Source organism: Eleutherodactylus coqui, unplaced genomic scaffold (genome assembly GCF_035609145.1).
Source record: "Eleutherodactylus coqui strain aEleCoq1 unplaced genomic scaffold, aEleCoq1.hap1 HAP1_SCAFFOLD_229, whole genome shotgun sequence".
Classification (NCBI taxonomy): Eukaryota; Metazoa; Chordata; class Amphibia; order Anura; family Eleutherodactylidae; genus Eleutherodactylus; species Eleutherodactylus coqui.
The window spans coordinates 150,089-171,833 of record NW_027101702.1 but is presented as its reverse complement, the minus strand read 5'-3'; the positions used below and the strand labels follow the sequence as shown (position 1 = coordinate 171,833).

At 54.3% G+C, this 21,745-nt stretch overlaps 1 protein-coding gene across 2 annotated transcripts in view; it reads right to left on the bottom strand.

Moving 5' to 3' along the window:
• LOC136590883 (inositol 1,4,5-trisphosphate receptor type 2-like) overlaps window positions 1-21,745 on the bottom strand; it is a 102,652-nt gene that overhangs the window by 38,830 nt on the left and 42,077 nt on the right. The gene's annotated exons all lie outside the window — the stretch shown is intronic.

The window sequence follows — 21,745 nt, the reverse complement described above, 5'->3', positions numbered from 1 at the left end:
ATAGTAGGACTAATGATGAGCGAATGTTCGAACGTTTACTTCAGCCAGTTCATAACATTTGGGGAAAAGGTTTTGTTAGGTCCGAATTAGTTTGAGCCAAACTGGAACTTTATTAATACCCGTAAAACTGGAGTATATTACTGTGTAAGCCGTAAAGCCCGGTGTGACACTTAGGGCATCTAGGCGGGCATTCAAGGACTTCTGGGCTGTTTGTAAGGCAGTGTGAATGGATAGAGGAAAGAAGAAGGTGAAAAAAGAAGAAAATAGACTAAGGAGAAGAAGAAGAAATGAAGGGACAGGAAAAAGACGAAGAGGAGCTACCCTTACATGGTAACGTAGTATGTTAGGCTGAAAGAAGACAATGTCCATCCAGTTCAGCCAGCATCCCACCCAGTGCCCGGGCGCACGTACCCGCCTCTTCTTCTGTACTGCAGATGGTCCGCACGGCGAGCCGTCCGACACACGCTCTACAGAATTTATTGATTTTCCTTTTTAAATGCCCGCTTTACCCACGTCATCGCCCAGCGATAACACAGAATCCGTGACCTTTCTGCAATATCACTTGTGGAAGGGCCGCGGTTCGGACGGCTTCCATTGTCTTCAGTGACATTGCATCACTAGTCAGTGTGAGATCGCTGGAGTTTCTTGTGGCGATGCTACGATTTTGTAGCACCACATGCGAGGATTTTCGGAGGGTGGGGAGGGGCTTGAAATATAAAACCTAGCCTGAAAATATGTCCTAGCTACAGGAAAAAAAAAAAAAAAGTATACCTGACTCAGAAGCGCTGTCCAGGGTTACGCCACAGCTTCTCTCCGGGTCCCCGACTCTCTTCTTCATCTCTTCTGGCCTGGGATTAAAAAACAATTTGCAGCCTCCTGGAAGTGCTAGCTGTGATTGGCTGACACTTACCCAATTAGAGCCAGCGCTCGATGAATGGCTGTGATTGGTTCATCGAGCACTGGCTATGATTGGCTAAGCATCAGACAATCAGAGGCCAGAAGAGATGAACAGAAACAGTGCCGGGGGGGTAGGGCTTCTAAGGTCATGCATATTGTGGGGATATAGCTCGGTAGGCGTGCAGGTTTTTTTGATACACAGAGACGGAACACCAGCAGATGCAGTCCAAATACAGGCGTGACCTGCGTTTATTTTATACCAGCAACATAAAAAGTCCAACCTTAGCTTCAGGCAAACAAATGATAGTCCATAATCCAGATATCAGGTCGCACTTAGCCGGCGCAGCGCACAGCAGGGCTTCTACCTCCAAGCCGGTCACACAGGCTGCCAGGGTCCAGCAGCCATCTTAGCCCCCCTGTGTCCGTGTACCTGCTATTTATGTGCAGCCTGGCTCAGCCTCAGCACCTGGGCTTATTGGCCTCACCCACACCCTGGAGTGGAGGAGGTGGAATGGACAGCCCCACTACCAACCTGCCATCCATTCCAAAAAAACCCGGCCCGGATATTTTTAAAAAACAGATCTGCAGCAACTACTTGCTGGAGACCACATTACATTCCCGGTTTCTTATGTCTCTGAGAGCGAGACATGACCCTCCTCCAGTCCCCTGATGCATAATACCGGAACCGAGGGGCGACGTAGCGACCATCCACCACGACACCCCTCAGCACCTCACAATATATATATTAGGTTTTTTTGGGGGGGGTTCCGCAGCCAGGGCTTAGGTTATAGAGTCGGCAGTGGGATTTTCTACTGTCAAAATTGCATCGCACAGCACAAAAATCGCATGTTTGTGTGATGTGATGCAACAGAGAGGAAGGCTCCATAGGGAAACATGGGCTAAAAAACATTGTAAACCGTGGGCATATCGCCGGATCCGTGAGGTTTTTGTGTCAGAATGTCACATGCTACAAAACATTGCAAGTGTGAATTAACCCAGAGGAAAGCTCATACTTGCGATTTGTAGCATTCTCGCAATGAACCAGGCCTAAAGCTGATATTACACTTCAGCATTTCTCCACTGCAAAAAGCAGGCAGGAAAATGTTGATTGCAGTTGACACCTGAACAAGCCATAGAATCCTAGAATAGTAGAGTCGTGGGGTTCTCCGAGGTCATCAGGTCCTCCGGGGTCATCGGGTCCAACCACCTGCTCAGTGCAGGATTACTAAAACATCCCAGATAGATGTCTGTCTAGCCTCTGTAGACTTCCACTGAAGGAGAACTCCCCACCTCCTGTGGTAACCTGTTCCACTCATTGATCCCCCTCACTGTGTAATATCTAATCTGTGTCTCCTCCCTTTCAGTTTCACCCCATTGCTTCTAGTCTTTCCTTGTACAGATAAGAATAGGGCTGATCCCTCTGCACTGTGACAGCCCTTCAGATATTTGTAGACAGCTATTAAGTCTCCTCTCAGCCTTCTCTTCTGCTAAACATTCCCAGATCCTTTAACGGTTCCTCATAGGACATGATTTGCAGACCGCTCACCATCTTGGTAACCCTTCTCTGAACTTGCTCCCGTTTGTCTATGTCTTGTATAAAGTGGGGTGCCCAGAACTGGACCCAGTATTCCAGATGAGGTCTGACTAAGGAAGAGTAGAGGGGGATAATGACCTCACGTGATCTAGACTCTATGCTTCTCTTAATACATCCCAGAATCATGTTTGCCTTTTTGGCTGCTGCATCACATTGTTGGCTCATGTTCAGTCTATGATCTATTAGTATGCCCAAGTCTTTTTCACATGTGCTGCTGCTTAGCCTGATTCCTCCCATTCTGTATGTGCTTTCTTCATTTTTCTTGCCCAGATGTAGGACTTTGCATTTCTCCTTGTTAAATACCATTCTGTTAGTCGCCGACCACTGTGCAAGCTATTCTAGATCTTTTTGAATCCTCTCTCTTCTCTAGTGTTAGCTAGGTATTGAGCTGAGAGGTCCCATTGCCGACTGCTATCAGTGTAGCACTGCTTGTAATTTGCAGGGGAGAAATATTGATGTATTAGCCCCCATAGGGTATCTTCATAAGGGGCGAATTTGCTGCACTTTTTCCATGTGGATTTTCCCCACAAGTGAGTGCGATATCGGCCCGAGACACTCAAACCGGAATGATACTTGGGAATCTGCAGCTTCCGCCAGACAGGATTTTCTGTGAAGATTTTGGACACTTTGGAATAAAATGTGATCTTTGCGGAGATACTTTGTAGGTATTTAGGCGATTTTGACAATTCCATGTTCTAATGATACAGCGGCATCGTGAACATTGCCGCACGAACCGCCCGCGCCCCAATCTACACGGAAAGTCAATTTCAGTCACTTTAGAAATCAGCCCTTCAGATCGAGTGAAGCCTTCACACAGGAAGGAAACGAGAAAAAAATGAGTCACACGCCGATACGTATCAGAACTGCGCGGAAACGTACAGGATGTGCCACTAACCGAGAGGAGGCCCTGCTGGAGGAAAGGGCAAAGATACAGGCAAGACCGTTCAATAACACTAGCACTGAGGTGCGGAGCGTCGGGGGTTAATGTGAAGGTTCGGTGGAGCCGCAGGTTGCTCCTCAGCAATAGACTACAAAGCTATAATAGGTCAGCACACAACTATATACTCTGTCAAAAACACTCCGGCCCCAGAACAAGTTGTACTTCAGCACGTAGTTCCATCTCAGGCCGATCTGTAGATGATGGGAGTTGTAGTGATTAGCTGACACCCTAGACGTGGTTCCCCCGTTGTCCTATAAGAGGCTCTCGGACGCCCCTTGTGTGCGGTGACCTCTTCTTCAGCTTGTAGAGCTTGTTGGCCACTAGACGCCTCTACGACACAGAGAAGAGATGTCACCTCGTTACCAGAGGGGGGCGCATTATTGGGGTGTGAGAAGCTGGAGGGTCGTAGCGATGAATTGTCCCTCACCGGGCCGTTCTGTACAGACTGTTAGGAAGTGTTGGGACCAGTGGATGGGGGCACACAAGGTGACCGGGCTCAGGACGCCCCCTACAAACCACCAGTAGAGAGGAGCGTCTGACCAGACTGTTAGGGGTTGTTGGGACCAGTGGATGGGGGCACACAAGGTAACCGGACTCAGGACGCCCCCTACAGACCACCAGTAGAGAGGAGCGTCTGACCAGACTGTTAGGGGTTGTTGGGACCAGTGGATGAGGGCACACAAGGTGACCGGGCTCAGAATGCCCCCTACAGACCACCAGTAGAGAGTAGCGTCTGACCAGACTGTTAGGAGGTGTTGGGACCAGTGGATGGGAGCACACAAGGTGACTGGGCTCAGGACGCCCCCTACAGCCCACCAGTAGAGAGGAACGTCTGACCACACTGTTAGGAGGTGTTGGGACCAGTGCATGGGGGCACACGAGGTGACCGGGCTCAGGACGCCCCCTACAGACCACCAGTAGAGAGGAGCGTCTGACCAGACTGTTAGGGGGTGTTGGGACCAGTGGATGGGGGCACACAAGGTGACTGGGCTCAGGACGCCCCCTACAGCCCACCAGTAGAGAGGAACGTCTGACCAGACTGTTAGGAGGTGTTGGGACCAGTGGATGGGGGCACACCAGGTGACCGGGCTCAGGACGCCCCCTACAGACCACCAGTAGAGAGGAGTGTCTGACCAGACTGTTAGGGGGTGTTGGGACCAGTGGATGGGGGCACACAAGGTGACTGGGCTCAGGACGCCCCCTACAGACCACCAGTAGAGAGGAGTGTCTGACGAGACTGTTAGGAGGTGTTGGGACCAGTGGATGGGGGCACACAAGGTGACCGGGCTCAGGACGCCCCCTACAGACCACCAGTAGAGAGGAGTGTCTGACCAGACTGTTAGGGGGTGTTGGGACCAGTGGATGTGTGAGGGCACACAAGGTGACTGGGCTGAGGACGCCCCCTACAGACCACCAGTAGAGAGGAGCGTCTGACCAGACTGTTAGGGGGTGTTGGGACCAGTGGATGTGTGAGGGCACACAAGGTGATCGGGCTCAGGACGCTCCCTACAGACCACCAGTAGAGAGGAGTGCCTGACCAGACTGTTAGGAGGTGTTGGTTCCAGTGGATGTGTGAGGGTATACAAGGTGACTGGGCTCAGGACGCCCCCTACAGACCACCAGTAGAGAGGAGCGTCTGACCAGACTGTTAGGGGGTGTTGGGACCAGTGGATGGGGGCACACAAGGTGACCGGGCTCAGGACGCCCCCTACAGACCACCAGTAGAGAGGAGTGCCTGACCAGACTGTTAGGAGGTGTTGGGACCAGTGGATGAGGGCACACAAGGTGACCGGGCTCAGGACGCCCCCTACAGACCACCAGTAGAGAGGAGTGTCTGACCAGACTGTTAGGGGGTGTTGGGACCAGTGGATGTGTGAGGGCACACAAGGTGACTGGGCTGAGGACGCCCCCTACAGACCACCAGTAGAGAGGAGCGTCTGACCAGACTGTTAGGGGGTGTTGGGACCAGTGGATGTGTGAGGGCACACAAGGTGATCGGGCTCAGGACGCTCCCTACAGACCACCAGTAGAGAGGAGTGCCTGACCAGACTGTTAGGAGGTGTTGGTACCAGTGGATGTGTGAGGGTATACAAGGTGACTGGGCTCAGGACGCCCCCTACAGACCACCAGTAGAGAGGAGCGTCTGACCAGACTGTTAGGGGGTGTTGGGACCAGTGGATGGGGGCACACAAGGTGACCGGGCTCAGGACGCCCCCTACAGACCACCAGTAGAGAGGAGTGCCTGACCAGACTGTTAGGAGGTGTTGGGACCAGTGGATGAGGGCACACAAGGTGACCGGGCTCAGGACGCCCCCTACAGACCACCAGTAGAGAGGAGTGTCTGACCAGACTGTTAGGGGGTGTTGGGACCAGTGGATGGGGGCACACAAGGTGACCGGGCTCAGGACGCCCCCTACAGACCATCAGTAGAGAGAAGCATCTGACCAGACTGTTAGGAGGTGTTGGGACCAGTGGATGAGGGCACACAAGGTGACCGGGCTCAGGACGCCCCCTACAGACCACTAGTAGAGGAGCATCTGACCAGACTGTTAGGAGGTGTTGGGACCAGTGGATGGGGGCACACCAGGTGACCGGGCTCAGGACGCCCCCTACAGACCACCAGTAGAGAGGAGTGTCTGACCAGACTGTTAGGGGGTGTTGGGACCAGTGGATGGGGGCACACAAGGTGACTGGGCTCAGGACGCCCCCTACAGACCACCAGTAGAGAGGAGTGTCTGACGAGACTGTTAGGAGGTGTTGGGACCAGTGGATGGGGGCACACAAGGTGACCGGGCTCAGGACGCCCCCTACAGACCACCAGTAGAGAGGAGTGTCTGACCAGACTGTTAGGGGGTGTTGGGACCAGTGGATGTGTGAGGGCACACAAGGTGACTGGGCTGAGGACGCCCCCTACAGACCACCAGTAGAGAGGAGCGTCTGACCAGACTGTTAGGGGGTGTTGGGACCAGTGGATGTGTGAGGGCACACAAGGTGATCGGGCTCAGGACGCTCCCTACAGACCACCAGTAGAGAGGAGTGCCTGACCAGACTGTTAGGAGGTGTTGGTACCAGTGGATGTGTGAGGGTATACAAGGTGACTGGGCTCAGGACGCCCCCTACAGACCACCAGTAGAGAGGAGCGTCTGACCAGACTGTTAGGGGGTGTTGGGACCAGTGGATGGGGGCACACAAGGTGACCGGGCTCAGGACGCCCCCTACAGACCACCAGTAGAGAGGAGTGCCTGACCAGACTGTTAGGAGGTGTTGGGACCAGTGGATGAGGGCACACAAGGTGACCGGGCTCAGGACGCCCCCTACAGACCACCAGTAGAGAGGAGTGTCTGACCAGACTGTTAGGGGGTGTTGGGACCAGTGGATGTGTGAGGGCACACAAGGTGACTGGGCTGAGGACGCCCCCTACAGACCACCAGTAGAGAGGAGCGTCTGACCAGACTGTTAGGGGGTGTTGGGACCAGTGGATGTGTGAGGGCACACAAGGTGATCGGGCTCAGGACGCTCCCTACAGACCACCAGTAGAGAGGAGTGCCTGACCAGACTGTTAGGAGGTGTTGGTACCAGTGGATGTGTGAGGGTATACAAGGTGACTGGGCTCAGGACGCCCCCTACAGACCACCAGTAGAGAGGAGCGTCTGACCAGACTGTTAGGGGGTGTTGGGACCAGTGGATGGGGGCACACAAGGTGACCGGGCTCAGGACGCCCCCTACAGACCACCAGTAGAGAGGAGTGCCTGACCAGACTGTTAGGAGGTGTTGGGACCAGTGGATGAGGGCACACAAGGTGACCGGGCTCAGGACGCCCCCTACAGACCACCAGTAGAGAGGAGTGTCTGACCAGACTGTTAGGGGGTGTTGGGACCAGTGGATGGGGGCACACAAGGTGACCGGGCTCAGGACGCCCCCTACAGACCATCAGTAGAGAGAAGCATCTGACCAGACTGTTAGGAGGTGTTGGGACCAGTGGATGAGGGCACACAAGGTGACCGGGCTCAGGACGCCCCCTACAGACCACTAGTAGAGGAGCATCTGACCAGACTGTTAGGAGGTGTTGGGACCAGTGGATGAGGGCACACAAGACGACCGGGCTCAGGACGCCCCCTACAGACCACCACAAGGGGGTCCCAGGAAGACTTCTGTGGCTGCATGGTCACCAGATTTATCACCAATAGAACATGTATGGGACCGTTTGGGATGCCAACTTCACCCCCCTACAAGTTTCCATGATCTGGAGGTTCAGTAACAGCAAATGTGAATCTATATGTTGCAGGATACAATACAAAACATGTATCCCTCCATGCCCGCCTGTATCCCATCTTGTATCCAAGCTAGAGGCAATACAACAGGGTACTAGAGCCTCCATGCCTGCCTGTATCCCATCTTGTATCCAAGCTAGAGGCAATACAACAGGGTACTAGAGCCTCCATGCTCGCCTGTATCCCATCTTGTATCCAAGCTAGAGGCAATACAACAGGGTACTAGAGCCTCCATGTCCGCCTGTATCACATCTTGTATCCAAGCTACAGGCAATACAACAGGGTACTAGAACCTCCAGGCCCGCCCGTATCACATCTTGTATCCAAGCTAGAGGCGGTACAACAGGGTACTAGAGCCTCCATGCTCGCCCGTATCACATCTTGTATCCAAGCTAGAGGCGGTACAACAGGGTACTAGGGCCTCCATGCCCACCCATATCACATCTTGTATCCAAGCTGCAGGCGGTACAACAGGGTACTAGAGCCTCCATGCCCGTCCATATCACATCTTGTATCCAAGCCAGAGGCAGTACAACAGGGTACTAGAGCCTCCATGCCTGCCTGTATCACATCTTGTATCCAAGCTGGAGGCAGTACAACAAGGTACTAGAGCCTCTATGCCCATCTGTATCACATCTTGTATCCAAGCTACAGGCGGTACAACAGGGTACTAGAGCCTCCATGCCCACCCGTATTACATCTTGTATCCAAGTTAGAGGCAGTACAACAGGGTACTAGAGCCTCCATGCGCGACTGTATCACATCTTGTATCCAAGCTAGAGGCGGTACAACAGGGTACTAGAGCCTCTATGCCCATCTGTATCACATCTTGTATCCAAGCTAGAGGCGGTACAACAGGGTACTAGAGCCTCCATGCCTGCCCGTATCACATCTTGTATCCAAGCTAGAGGCAGTACAACAGGGTACTAGAGCCTCCATGCGCGACTGTATCACATCTTGTATCCAAGCTAGAGGTGGTACAACAGGGTACTAGAGCCTCTATGCTTACCGTATCACATCTTGTAACCAAGCTAGAGGTGGTACAACAGGGTACTAGAGCCTCCATGCCCGCCCGTATCATGTCTTGTATCCAAGTTAGAGGCGGTACAACAGGGTACTAGAGCCTCCATGCCCGCCCATATCACATCTTGTATCCAAGCTAGAGGTGGTACAACAGGGTACTAGAGCCTCCATTCCTGCCCGTATCACATTTTGTATCCAAGCTAGAGGCGGTACAACAGGGTACTAGAACCTCCATGCCCGCCTGTATCACATCTTGTATCCAAGCTAGATGTGGTACAACAGGGTACTAGAGCCTCCATGCCCCCCGTATCACATCTTGTATCCAAGCTGGAGGCGGTACAACAGGGTACTAGAGCCTCCATGCCCCCCGTATCACATCTTGTATCCAAGCTAGAGGCAGTACAACCGGGTACTAGAGCCTCCATGCCCGCCCGTATCTCATCTTGTATACAAGCTAGAGGCGGTACGACAGGGTGCTGGAGCCTCCATGCTGCCCGTATCACATCTTGTATCCAAGCTGGCGCTGGTACAACAGGGTACAAGAGTCTCTATGCCAACCGTATCGCATCTTGTATCCAAGCTGGAGGCGGTACAACAGGGTACTAGAGCCTCCATGCCTGTCCGTATCACATCTTGTATCCAAGCTAGAGGCGGTACAACAGGGTACTAGAGCCTCTATGCTTACCGTATCACATCTTGTAACCAAGCTAGAGGTGGTACAACAGGGTACTAGAGCCTCCATGCCCGCCCGTATCACATCTTGTATCCAAGCTAGAGGTGGTACAACAGGGTACAAGAGCCTCTATGCTAACCGTATCACATCTTGTATCCAAGCTGGAGGTGGTACAGCAGGGTACTAGAGCCTCCATGCCTGCCCGTATCACATCTTGTATCCAAGCTAGAGGCAATACAACAGGGTACTAGAGCCTCCATGCTAACCGTATCACATCTTGTATCCAAGCTGGAGGTGGTACAGCAGGGTACTAGAGCCTCCATGCCTGCCCGTATCACATCTTGTATCCAAGCTAGAGGCAATACAACAGGGTACTAGAGCCTCCATGTCCGCCTGTATCCCATCTTGTATCCAAGCTACAGGCAATACAACAGGGTACTAGAACCTCCAGGCCCGCCCGTATCACATCTTGTATCCAAGCTAGAGGCGATACAACAGGGTACTAGAGCCTCCATGTCCGCCTGTATCCCATCTTGTATCCAAGCTAGAGGCGATACAACAGGGTACTAGAGCCTCCATGTCCGCCTGTATCACATCTTGTATCCAAGCTAGAGGCAATACAACAGGGTACTAGAGCCTCCATGTCCGCCTGTATCACATCTTGTATCCAAGCTAGAGGCAATACAACAGGGTACTAGAGCCTCCATGCTCGCCCGTATCACATCTTGTATCCAAGCTAGAGGCGGTACAACAGGGTACTAGAGCCTCCATGCCCGCCCGTATCACATCTTGTATCCAAGCTGCAGGCGGTACAACAGGGTACTAGAGCCTCCATGCCCGCCCATATCACATCTTGTATCCAAGCTGCAGGCGGTACAACAGGGTACTAGAGCCTCCATGCCCACCCATATCACATCTTGTATCCAAGCTAGAGGCAATACAACAGGGTACTAGAACCTCCATGCCCACCCATATCAAATCTTGTATCCAAGCTAGAGGCGGTACAACAGGGTACTAGGGCCTCCATGCCCACCCATATCACATCTTGTATCCAAGCTGCAGGCGGTACAACAGGGTACTAGAGCCTCCATGCCCGTCCGTATCACATCTTGTATCCAAGCCAGAGGCAGTACAACAGGGTACTAGAGCCTCCATGCCTGCCTGTATCACATCTTGTATCCAAGCTGGAGGCAGTACAACAAGGTACTAGAGCCTCTATGCCCATCTGTATCACATCTTGTATCCAAGCTACAGGTGGTACAACAGGGTACTAGAGCCTCCATGCCCACCCGTATTACATCTTGTATCCAACTTAGAGGTGGTACAACAGGGTACTAGAGCCTCCATGCGCGACTGTATCACATCTTGTATCCAAGCTAGAGGCGGTACAACAGGGTACTAGAGCCTCCATGCGCGACTGTATCACATCTCGTATCCAAGCTAGAGGCAGTACAACAGGGTACTAGAGCCTCCATGCGCGACTGTATCACATCTTGTATCCAAGCTAGAGGCGGTACAACAGGGTACTAGAGCCTCTATGCTTACCGTATCACATCTTGTAACCAAGCTAGAGGTGGTACAACAGGGTACTAGAGCCTCCATGCCCGCCCGTATCATGTCTTGTATCCAAGTTAGAGGCGGTACAACAGGGTACTAGAGCCTCCATGCCCGCCCATATCACATCTTGTATCCAAGCTAGAGGTGGTACAACAGAGTACTAGAGCCTCCATTCCTGCCCGTATCACATTTTGTATCCAAGCTAGAGGCGGTACAACAGGGTACTAGAACCTCCATGCCCGCCTGTATCACATCTTGTATCCAAGCTAGATGTGGTACAACAGGGTACTAGAGCCTCCATGCTCGCCCGTATCACATCTTGTATCCAAGCTAGAGGTGGTACAACAGGGTACTAGAACCTCCAGGCCCGCCCGTATCACATCTTGTATCCAAGCTAGAGGTGGTACAACAGGGTACAAGAGCCTCTATGCTAACCGTATCACATCTTGTATCGAAGCTGGAGGTGGTACAGCAGGGTACTAGAGCCTCCATGCCTGCCCGTATCACATCTTGTATCCAAGCTGGAGGTGGTACAGCAGGGTACTAGAGCCTCCATGCCTGCCCGTATCACATCTTGTATCCAAGCTAGAGGCAATACAACAGGGTACTAGAGCCTCCATGTCCGCCTGTATCCCATCTTGTATCCAAGCTACAGGCAATACAACAGGGTACTAGAACCTCCAGGCCCGCCCGTATCACATCTTGTATCCAAGCTAGAGGCGATACAACAGGGTACTAGAGCCTCCATGTCCGCCTGTATCCCATCTTGTATCCAAGCTAGAGGCGATACAACAGGGTACTAGAGCCTCCATGTCCGCCTGTATCACATCTTGTATCCAAGCTAGAGGCAATACAACAGGGTACTAGAGCCTCCATGTCCGCCTGTATCACATCTTGTATCCAAGCTAGAGGCGATACAACAGGGTACTAGAGCCTCCATGCTCGCCCGTATCACATCTTGTATCCAAGCTAGAGGCGGTACAACAGGGTACTAGAGCCTCCATGCTCGCCCGTATCACATCTTGTATCCAAGCTAGAGGCGGTACAACAGGGTACTAGAGCCTCCATGCCCGCCCATATCACATCTTGTATCCAAGCTGCAGGCGGTACAACAGGGTACTAGAGCCTCCATGCCCACCCATATCACATCTTGTATCCAAGCTAGAGGCAATACAACAGGGTACTAGAACCTCCATGCCCACCCATATCACATCTTGTATCCAAGCTAGAGGCGGTACAACAGGGTACTAGGGCCTCCATGCCCACCCATATCACATCTTGTATCCAAGCCAGAGGCAGTACAACAGGGTACTAGAGCCTCCATGCCTGCCTGTATCACATCTTGTATCCAAGCTGGAGGCAGTACAACAAGGTACTAGAGCCTCTATGCCCATCTGTATCACATCTTGTATCCAAGCTACAGGTGGTACAACAGGGTACTAGAGCCTCCATGCCCACCCGTATTACATCTTGTATCCAAGTTAGAGGTGGTACAACAGGGTACTAGAGCCTCCATGCGCGACTGTATCACATCTTGTATCCAAGCTAGAGGCGGTACAACAGGGTACTAGAGCCTCCATGCGCGACTGTATCACATCTCGTATCCAAGCTAGAGGCAGTACAACAGGGTACTAGAGCCTCCATGCGCGACTGTATCACATCTTGTATCCAAGCTAGAGGCGGTACAACAGGGTACTAGAGCCTCTATGCTTACCGTATCACATCTTGTAACCAAGCTAGAGGTGGTACAACAGGGTACTAGAGCCTCCATGCCCGCCCGTATCATGTCTTGTATCCAAGTTAGAGGCGGTACAACAGGGTACTAGAGCCTCCATGCCCGCCCATATCACATCTTGTATCCAAGCTAGAGGTGGTACAACAGAGTACTAGAGCCTCCATGCCCGCCCATATCACATCTTGTATCCAAGCTAGAGGTGGTACAACAGGGTACTAGAGCCTCCATGCCCGCCCATATCACATCTTGTATCCAAGCTAGAGGTGGTACAACAGGGTACTAGAGCCTCCATGCTGCCCGTATCACATTTTGTATCCAAGCTAGAGGCGGTACAACAGGGTACTAGAACCTCCATGCCCGCCTGTATCACATCTTGTATCCAAGCTAGATGTGGTACAACAGGGCAGTAGAGCCCCCATGCTCGCCCGTATCACATCTTGTATCCAAGCTAGAGGCGGTACAACAGGGTACTAGAACCTCCATGCCCGCCTGTATCACATCTTGTATCCAAGCTAGATGTGGTACAACAGGGTACTAGAGCCTCCATGCCCCCCGTATCACATCTTGTATCCAAGCTGGCGCCGGTACAACAGGGTACTAGAGCCTCCATGCCCCCCGTATCACATCTTGTATCCAAGCTGGAGGCGGTACAACAGGGTACTAGAGCCTCCATGCTGCCCGTATCACATCTTGTATCCAAGCTAGAGGCAGTACAACTGGGTACTAGAGCCTCCATGCCCGCCCGTATCTCATCTTGTATCCAAGCTAGAGGCGGTACAACAGGGTGCTGGAGCCTCCATGCTGCCCGTATCACATCTTGTATCCAAGCTGGCGCTGGTACAACAGGGTACAAGAGTCTCTATGCTAACCGTATCACATCTTGTATCCAAGCTAGAGGCGGTACAGCAGGGTACTAGAGCCTCCATGCCTGCCCGTATCACATCTTGTATCCAAGCTAGAGGTGGTACAACAGGGTACAAGAGCCTCTATGCTAACCGTATCACATCTTGTATCCAAGCTGGAGGTGGTACAGCAGGGTACTAGAGCCTCCATGCCTGCCCGTATCACATCTTGTATCCAAGCTAGAGGTGGTACAACAGGGTACTAGAGCCTCCATGCCTACCTGTATCACATCTTGTATCCAAGCTAGAGGTGGTACAACAGGGTACAAGAGTCTCTATGCTAACCGTATCACATCTTGTATCCAAGCTGGAGGTGGTACAGCAGGGTACTAGAGCCTCCATGCCCGCCCGTATCACATCTTGTATCCAAGCTAGAGGCGGTGCAACAAGGTACTAGAGCCTCCATGCCTGCCTGTATCACACCTTGTATCCAAGCTAGAGGTGGTACAGCAGGGTACTAGAGCCTCCATGCCTGCCTGTATCACATCTTGTATCCAAGCTGGAGGCGGTACAGCAGGGTACTAGAGCCTCCATGCCCGCCCATATCACATCTTGTATCCAAGCTAGAGGCGGTGCAACAAGGTACTAGAGCCTCCATGCCTGCCTGTATCACACCTTGTATCCAAGCTAGAGGTGGTACAACAGGGTACTAGAGCCTCCATGCCTGCCCGTATCACATCTTGTATCCAAGCTGGAGGCGGTACAACAGGGTACTAGAGCCTCCATGGCCTCTAAGCCACTTCAGGGTGCAGTGAAACGTTATAGATTTACACGAAGAGTCAGCTCAGTGGACGAGCGCATCGGTCCAGAATCTTCCTTGGTCCCTGGTGATAGAACCCCTATAATAATCTACTATTGATAAAACATCCCTTTAAGGGCCACATGCATCAGAAGACGTGGCATAAGCCTTGAGGATTGGCATCTGTAGTAGTTGCCCATAGAGATCCAATCCGATGCCTTCACTCATGTTTCAGAGGTCGTTTGGAAAAGGAAAGCAGCAACCCGATTGGCTGACGAGCCGCTGCTGGACTTTGTGGCAGTACCGCCGGCCGGGTAATGTCTCTCAGCAATACTACAGATCGGAGACGGCCGTCCATTGCCAGAAGGCTCTCTGATGGCGACAGACGGCTTTCCTTTCCCACTTTTAAGTGCTGTATGCTGCGGAAGCCATCTACAATGAGACATCTGTTTCCTGCTACCCCGGCGGGGAAGAGGCCGAGGCTCCTGGAGTGACTTTATAGACTTATTACAGCTCAGCGCCCAGAAAAAAACTAAATGGCCACCTTCCCAAGTGTCCTTAAAGGTGTTCTCCCATTTCTAAGTGTTATCAAACAGCTCTGTACACCGTGCAGTGGCGTGAGTTGGTACTGCAGCTTGAGTCCCATTCATTTCAATAGGATTGGTTGGCCACTGCGCAGTGTACGGAGCTGTCTGAAAGGGGCTCATTCGTCTATACGGAGCAGGCCTCCGATGGGCACTGACCTTATACAGGCACCATTTGTTACTCCATGTCCCCCATGTCACGGCATGCGGTTGGGTATTGGGGCGATTGTCTGGTTTCATTGTCTAGGTTGCGTCCAACGTACCGCCAAGCTCCACTTAAGTGAATGGGGATGAGCCGCAATACCACGCCCAGCCTGTGGAGAGGGGGGCGCTGTTTTTTCCTTTGTCCCTTAGAACAAAGCAGGCACGTTTTCCTAATCCTGTTCAATCCCCTTAGATACACAAGGCCTGGAGCAGAAGCCACATCAAAGGGCCCGGCGCGTCCTGGGAGTTTATACAGCACTCTGGGTAAATATGATAAGGATCCTTTCACCGCGCACATTTGCCGGATTCGGATTTACCTTCATGGTTTATTAGCCTGAGTCACCGCTAGGCCCATGAACCCCGGCTTCGAGGGCGCCTCCATCGGCAGACAATATTAGGAGATCCCCCCGGATCGCCCACAAGATGCCTCAACGATGGACTCTTATAAAGTCTAGTGGGAGGAGCTTCCAACTGCCTCACTGCAGCCCCCTGCTGGTGGAGATGGGACACAAGGTTAGAGCCCTGACATGAGATATTCCAGGCGCCCCTCCGCTCACTCAGCGGTGCCCATACTGGGTCCCATGTCTCGGATGCCCCAGCGCCCCCGCCGCCACAGATCGCTTTGCTCTTGTAAGAGAGTTTTTCAGCATTTCACTGTGAATGACCTATTTTCAGTATTGGTCATCAATAGCAGACCGGTGGGGGGCCGCTGCCGGGGGCCACAGACAATCAGCTGATGAGAAGGAGCCGCTGTGCGCAGGGGAAGCACAACATTGTCCACCGTGTCCCCAAATGGTGCGGCGGTGCAATCCAACTGCAGCAATCTCCTGGGCTTATGATAATGCTACACAGTGCTCAAATAATACCGCCACACAGTGCTTATATAATACTGCGATACGGAGTTCATATACTGCCACACAGTGCCAAACAGTACCGCCATACAGCGCTCATATAATACCTTCACACCGTGCTCATCTTACCTCCATGTGGTGCTTCTATACTGCCATACAGTGCTCATGTAATACCAGCATACAGTAAGCAAACAAGTAACGTTATCAAGGCTATATAATACTGCCATATTAGGGTAATCCTCAGTATCTGCGGCGCCCCCATCAGTGCCTGGTCTCAGGAAGGTCGTGGGTGCTGGAAGGTCAGCCAAGGTGTAACCCGCCATCAGATATGTCCCGAGTATCTTACAAAGCCAAGTCCCGGGTTAATGATAAACCGTGCGGCTGAATTATAATACCGCGGACAAGTTAGACCGCAGGTCCAGCGGATTAGAATATATGTGATTTACGGATCGGTGCAGACCCCGCTTCCAGACCTACTTAGTGACACCGGCGCAGGGGGCGGGGCATCAGATCACTAACCAGACTGCGGGCTCAGGGCGTGAGGAATGGAAACCACTCAGCTTTCCCGGGATCCGATAAAGTCCTTTTTCCCCCACTTTTGGAGGAATTGCAATATACGCGATTCATAGTTGACATTTTGTGACCACATTGAGCCGTCGCCCCCTGAAAGGGTTAATGTAAAGACTGGCAGGAAGGCGGCCATCTGACAAGGAGGCTTCCTACCAGATAATTCGGGGTCTTTCAGTTTATCTGGGTGGATGCAGCAGTTCCTGAACAGTCCCTCCTCATGTGCTGACACCAGCGACCGTGCAGGGACGCCATGTCAGTTGGGCTACCTGCAGCGGCGAGCGTGCAGGGACGCCATGTCTGTTGGGCTACCTGCAGCGTCGAGCGTGCAGGGACGCCATGTCAGTTGGGCTACCTGCAGCGGCGAGCGTGCTGGGAAGCCATGTCTGTTGGGCTACCTGCAGCGTCGAGCGTGCAGGGACGCCATGTCTGTTGGGCTACCTGCAGCGTCGAGCGTGCAGGGACGCCATGTCTGTTGGGCTACCTGCAGCGTCGAGCGTGCAGGGACGCCATGTCAGTTGGGCTACCTGCAGCGGCGAGCGTGCTGGGAAGCCATGTCTGTTGGGCTACCTGCAGCGTCGAGCGTGCAGGGACGCCATGTCAGTTGGGCTACCTGCAGCGGCGAGCGTGCTGGGAAGCCATGTCTGTTGGGCTACCTGCAGCGTCGAGCGTGCAGGGACGCCATGTCTGTTGGGCTACCTGCAGCGTCGAGCGTGCAGGGACGCCATGTCTGTTGGGCTACCTGCAGCGTCGAGCGTGCAGGGACGCCATGTCTGTTGGGCTACCTGCAGCGTCGAGCGTGCAGGGACGCCATGTCTGTTGGGCTACCTGCAGCGTCGAGCGTGCAGGGACGCCATGTCTGTTGGGCTACCTGCAGCGTCGAGCGTGCAGGGACGCCATGTCTGTTGGGCTACCTGCAGCGTCGAGCGTGCAGGGACGCCATGTCTGTTGGGCTACCTGCAGCGTCGAGCGTGCAGGGACGCCATGTCTGTTGGGCTACCTGCAGCGTCGAGCGTGCAGGGACGCCATGTCTGTTGGGCTACCTGCAGCGTCGAGCGTGCAGGGACGCCATGTCTCTTAGGCTACCTGCAGCGTCGAGCGTGCAGGGACGCCATGTCTGTTGGGCTACCTGCAGCGTCGAGCAGGGAAGCCATGTCTGTTGGGCTACCTGCAGCGTCGAGCGTGCAGGGAAGCCATGTCTGTTGGGCTACCTGCAGCGTCGAGCGTGCAGGGACGCCATGTCTGTTGGGCTACCTGCAGCGTCGAGCGTGCAGGGACGCCATGTCTGTTGGGCTACCTGCAGCGTCGAGCGTGCAGGGACGCCATGTCTGTTGGGCTACCTGCAGCGTCGAGCGTGCAGGGACGCCATGTCTGTTGGGCTACCTGCAGCGTCGAGCGTGCAGGGACGCCATGTCTGTTGGGCTACCTGCAGCGTCGAGCAGGGAAGCCATGTCTGTTGGGCTACCTGCAGCGTCGAGCAGGGACGCCATGTCTGTTGGGCTACCTGCAGCGTCGAGCGTGCAGGGACGCCATGTCTGTTGGGCTACCTGCAGCGTCGAGCGTGCAGGGACGCCATGTCTGTTGGGCTACCTGCAGCGTCGAGCGTGCAGGGACGCCATGTCTGTTGGGCTACCTGCAGCGTCGAGCGTGCAGGGACGCCATGTCTGTTGGGCTACCTGCAGCGTCGAGCGTGCAGGGACGCCATGTCTGTTGGGCTACCTGCAGCGTCGAGCGTGCAGGGACGCCATGTCTGTTGGGCAACCTGCAGCGTCGAGCGTGCAGGGACGCCATGTCTGTTGGGCTGCCTGCAGCGTCGAGCGTGCAGGGACGCCATGTCTGTTGGGCTGCCTGCAGCGTCGAGCGTGCAGGGACGCCATGTCTGTTGGGCTACCTGCAGCGTCGAGCGTGCAGGGACGCCATGTCTGTTGGGCTACCTGCAGCGTCGAGCGTGCAGGGACGCCATGTCTGTTGGGCTACCTGCAGCGTCGAGCGTGCAGGGACGCCATGTCTGTTGGGCTACCTGCAGCGTCGAGCGTGCAGGGACGCCATGTCTGTTGGGCTACCTGCAGCGTCGAGCGTGCAGGGACGCCATGTCTGTTGGGCTACCTGCAGCGTCGAGCGTGCAGGGACGCCATGTCTGTTGGGCTACCTGCAGCGTCGAGCGTGCAGGGACGCCATGTCTGTTGGGCTACCTGCAGCGTCGAGCGTGCAGGGACGCCATGTCTGTTGGGCTACCTGCAGCGTCGAGCGTGCAGGGACGCCATGTCTGTTGGGCTACCTGCAGCGTCGAGCGTGCAGGGACGCCATGTCTGTTGGGCTACCTGCAGCGTCGAGCGTGCAGGGACGCCATGTCTGTTGGGCTACCTGCAGCGTCGAGCGTGCAGGGACGCCATGTCTGTTGGGCTACCTGCAGCGTCGAGCGTGCAGGGACGCCATGTCTGTTGGGCTACCTGCAGCGTCGAGCGTGCAGGGACGCCATGTCTGTTGGGCTACCTGCAGCGTCGAGCGTGCAGGGACGCCATGTCTCTTAGGCTACCTGCAGCGTCGAGCAGGGAAGCCATGTCTGTTGGGCTACCTGCAGCGTCGAGCGTGCAGGGACGCCATGTCTGTTGGGCTACCTGCAGCATCGAGCGTGCAGGGACGCCATGTCTGTTGGGCTACCTGCAGCGTCGAGCGTGCAGGGACGCCATGTCTGTTGGGCTACCTGCAGCGTCGAGCAGGGAAGCCATGTCTGTTGGGCTACCTGCAGCATCGAGCGTGCAGGGACGCCATGTCTGTTGGGCTACCTGCAGCGTCGAGCGTGCAGGGACGCCATGTCTGTTGGGCTACCTGCAGCGGCATGCGTGCACGGACGCCATGTCTCTTAGGCTACCTGCAGCGGCGAGCGTGCAGGGGCGCCATGTCTTTTAGGCTACCTGCAGCGGCGTGCGTGCACGGACGCCATGTCTCTTAGGCTACCTGCAGCGGCGAGCGTGCAGGGAAGCCATGTCTGTTGGGCTACCTGCAGCGTCGAGCGTGCAGGGACGCCATGTCTGTTGGGCTACCTGCAGCGTCGAGCGTGTAGGGACGCCATGTCTGTTGGGCTACCTGCAGCGGCAAGCAGGGAAGCCATGTCTGTTGGGCTACCTGCAGCGTCGAGCGTGCACGGACGCCATGTCTGTTAGGCTACCTGCAGCGGCGTGCGTGCACGGACGCCATGTCTGTTGGGCTACCTGCAGCGGCGAGCGTGCAGGGGCGCCATGTCTTTTAGGCTACCTGCAGCGGCGTGCGTGCACGGACGCCATGTCTCTTAGGCTACCTGCAGCGTCGAGCGTGCTGGGACGCCATGTCTGTTGGGCTACCTGCAAGCGGCGTGCGCTCTCGGGTGTGTAAAGCAGCCTGTTTGTGTTGTTGGTTGTGGCTTTGTGCCGCTTGTTTGTACAGAGTCGCACCCAACAGGGAGTCGAGTTTACAAGCCGAGATTTCAGGTGGAGTTACGTAACCGGGACGGGGGCAAGCTGCAACTCCGCTCTGCTCGACTGGGATTAGGTGCACACAGGGGCGGCATGTGGGGGACGGCTCTTGGTGCCTCCTCGCCTGTATTCTACTTGTGCAGAAGGCAGCAAGATAACCGTACCCTGACACCAGAACCAAGCGCCGTACACCTGTACAGCACCAGAACCAAGCGCCGTAGAGCTGTACAGCACCAGAATCAAGCGCCGTACACCTGTACAGCACCAGAACCAGGCGCCGTACACCTGTACAGCACCAGAACCAGGCGCCGTACACCTGTACAGCACCAGAACCAGGCGCCGTACACCTGTACAGCACCAGAACCAAGCGCCGTACACCTGTACAGCACCAGAACCAGGCGCCGTACACCTGTACAGCACCAGAACCAGGCGCCGTACACCTGTACAGCACCAGAACCAGGCGCCGTACACCTGTGCAGCACCAGAACCAGGCGCCGTACACCTGTGCAGCACCAGAACCAGGCGCCGTACACCTGTGCAGCACCAGAACCAGGCGCCGTACACCTGTGCAGCACCAGAACCAGGCGCCGTACACCTGTGCAGCACCAGAACCAGGCGCCGTACACCTGTGCAGCACCAGAACCAGGCGCCGTACACCTGTGCAGCACCAGAACCAGGCGCCGTACACCTGTGCAGCACCAGAACCAGGCGCCGTACACCTGTACAGCACCAGAACCAGGCGCCGTACACCTGTACAGCACCAGAACCAGGCGCCGTACACCTGTACAGCACCAGAACCAGGCGCCGTACACCTGTACAGCACCAGAACCAGGCGCCGTACACCTGTACAGCACCAGAACCGAGCGCCGTACACCTGTACAGCACCAGAACCGAGCGCCGTACACCTGTACAGCACCAGAACCGAGCGCCGTACACCTGTACAGCACCAGAACCAAGCGCCGTACACCTGTACAGCACCAGAACCAAGCGCCGTACAACTGTACAGCACCAGAACCAAGCTCCGTACAACTGTACAGCACCAGAACCAAGCTCCGTACAACTATACAGCATCAGAACCAAGCTCCGCACAACTATACAGCATCAGAACTAAGCTCCGTACAAATATACAGCATCAGAACCAAGCTCCGTACAAATATACAGCATCAGAACCAAGCTCCGTACAAATATACATCATCAGAACCAAGCTCCTACCTGTACCAGAACCATCCTCAGTACAAATCTACTTCCCAGAACCAACCACAGTACAAATATACAGCACCAGAACCAAGCTCAGTTCATATACACAGCACCAGCACCAACCTCAGTACATACATACAGCACCAGAACCAAGCTCCTAACATAAATACAGCACCAGAACCAAGCTCCTAACATAAATACAGCACCAGAACCAAGCTCCTAACATAAATACAGCACCAGAACCAAGCTCCTAACATAAATACAGCACCAGAACCAAGCTCCTAACATAAATACAGCACCAGAACCAAGCTCCTAACATAAATACAGCACCAGAACCAATCTCCTAACATAAATACAGCACCAGAACCAATCTCCTAACATAAATACAGCACCAGAACCAATCTCAGAATATATATACACAGCACCAGAACCAACCTCAGTACATACATACAACACCAGAACCAACCTCCGTACAAACATACAGCACCAGAACCAAGCACCTAACATAAATACAGCACCAGAACCAAGCTCAGTATATATATACAGCACCAAAACCAAC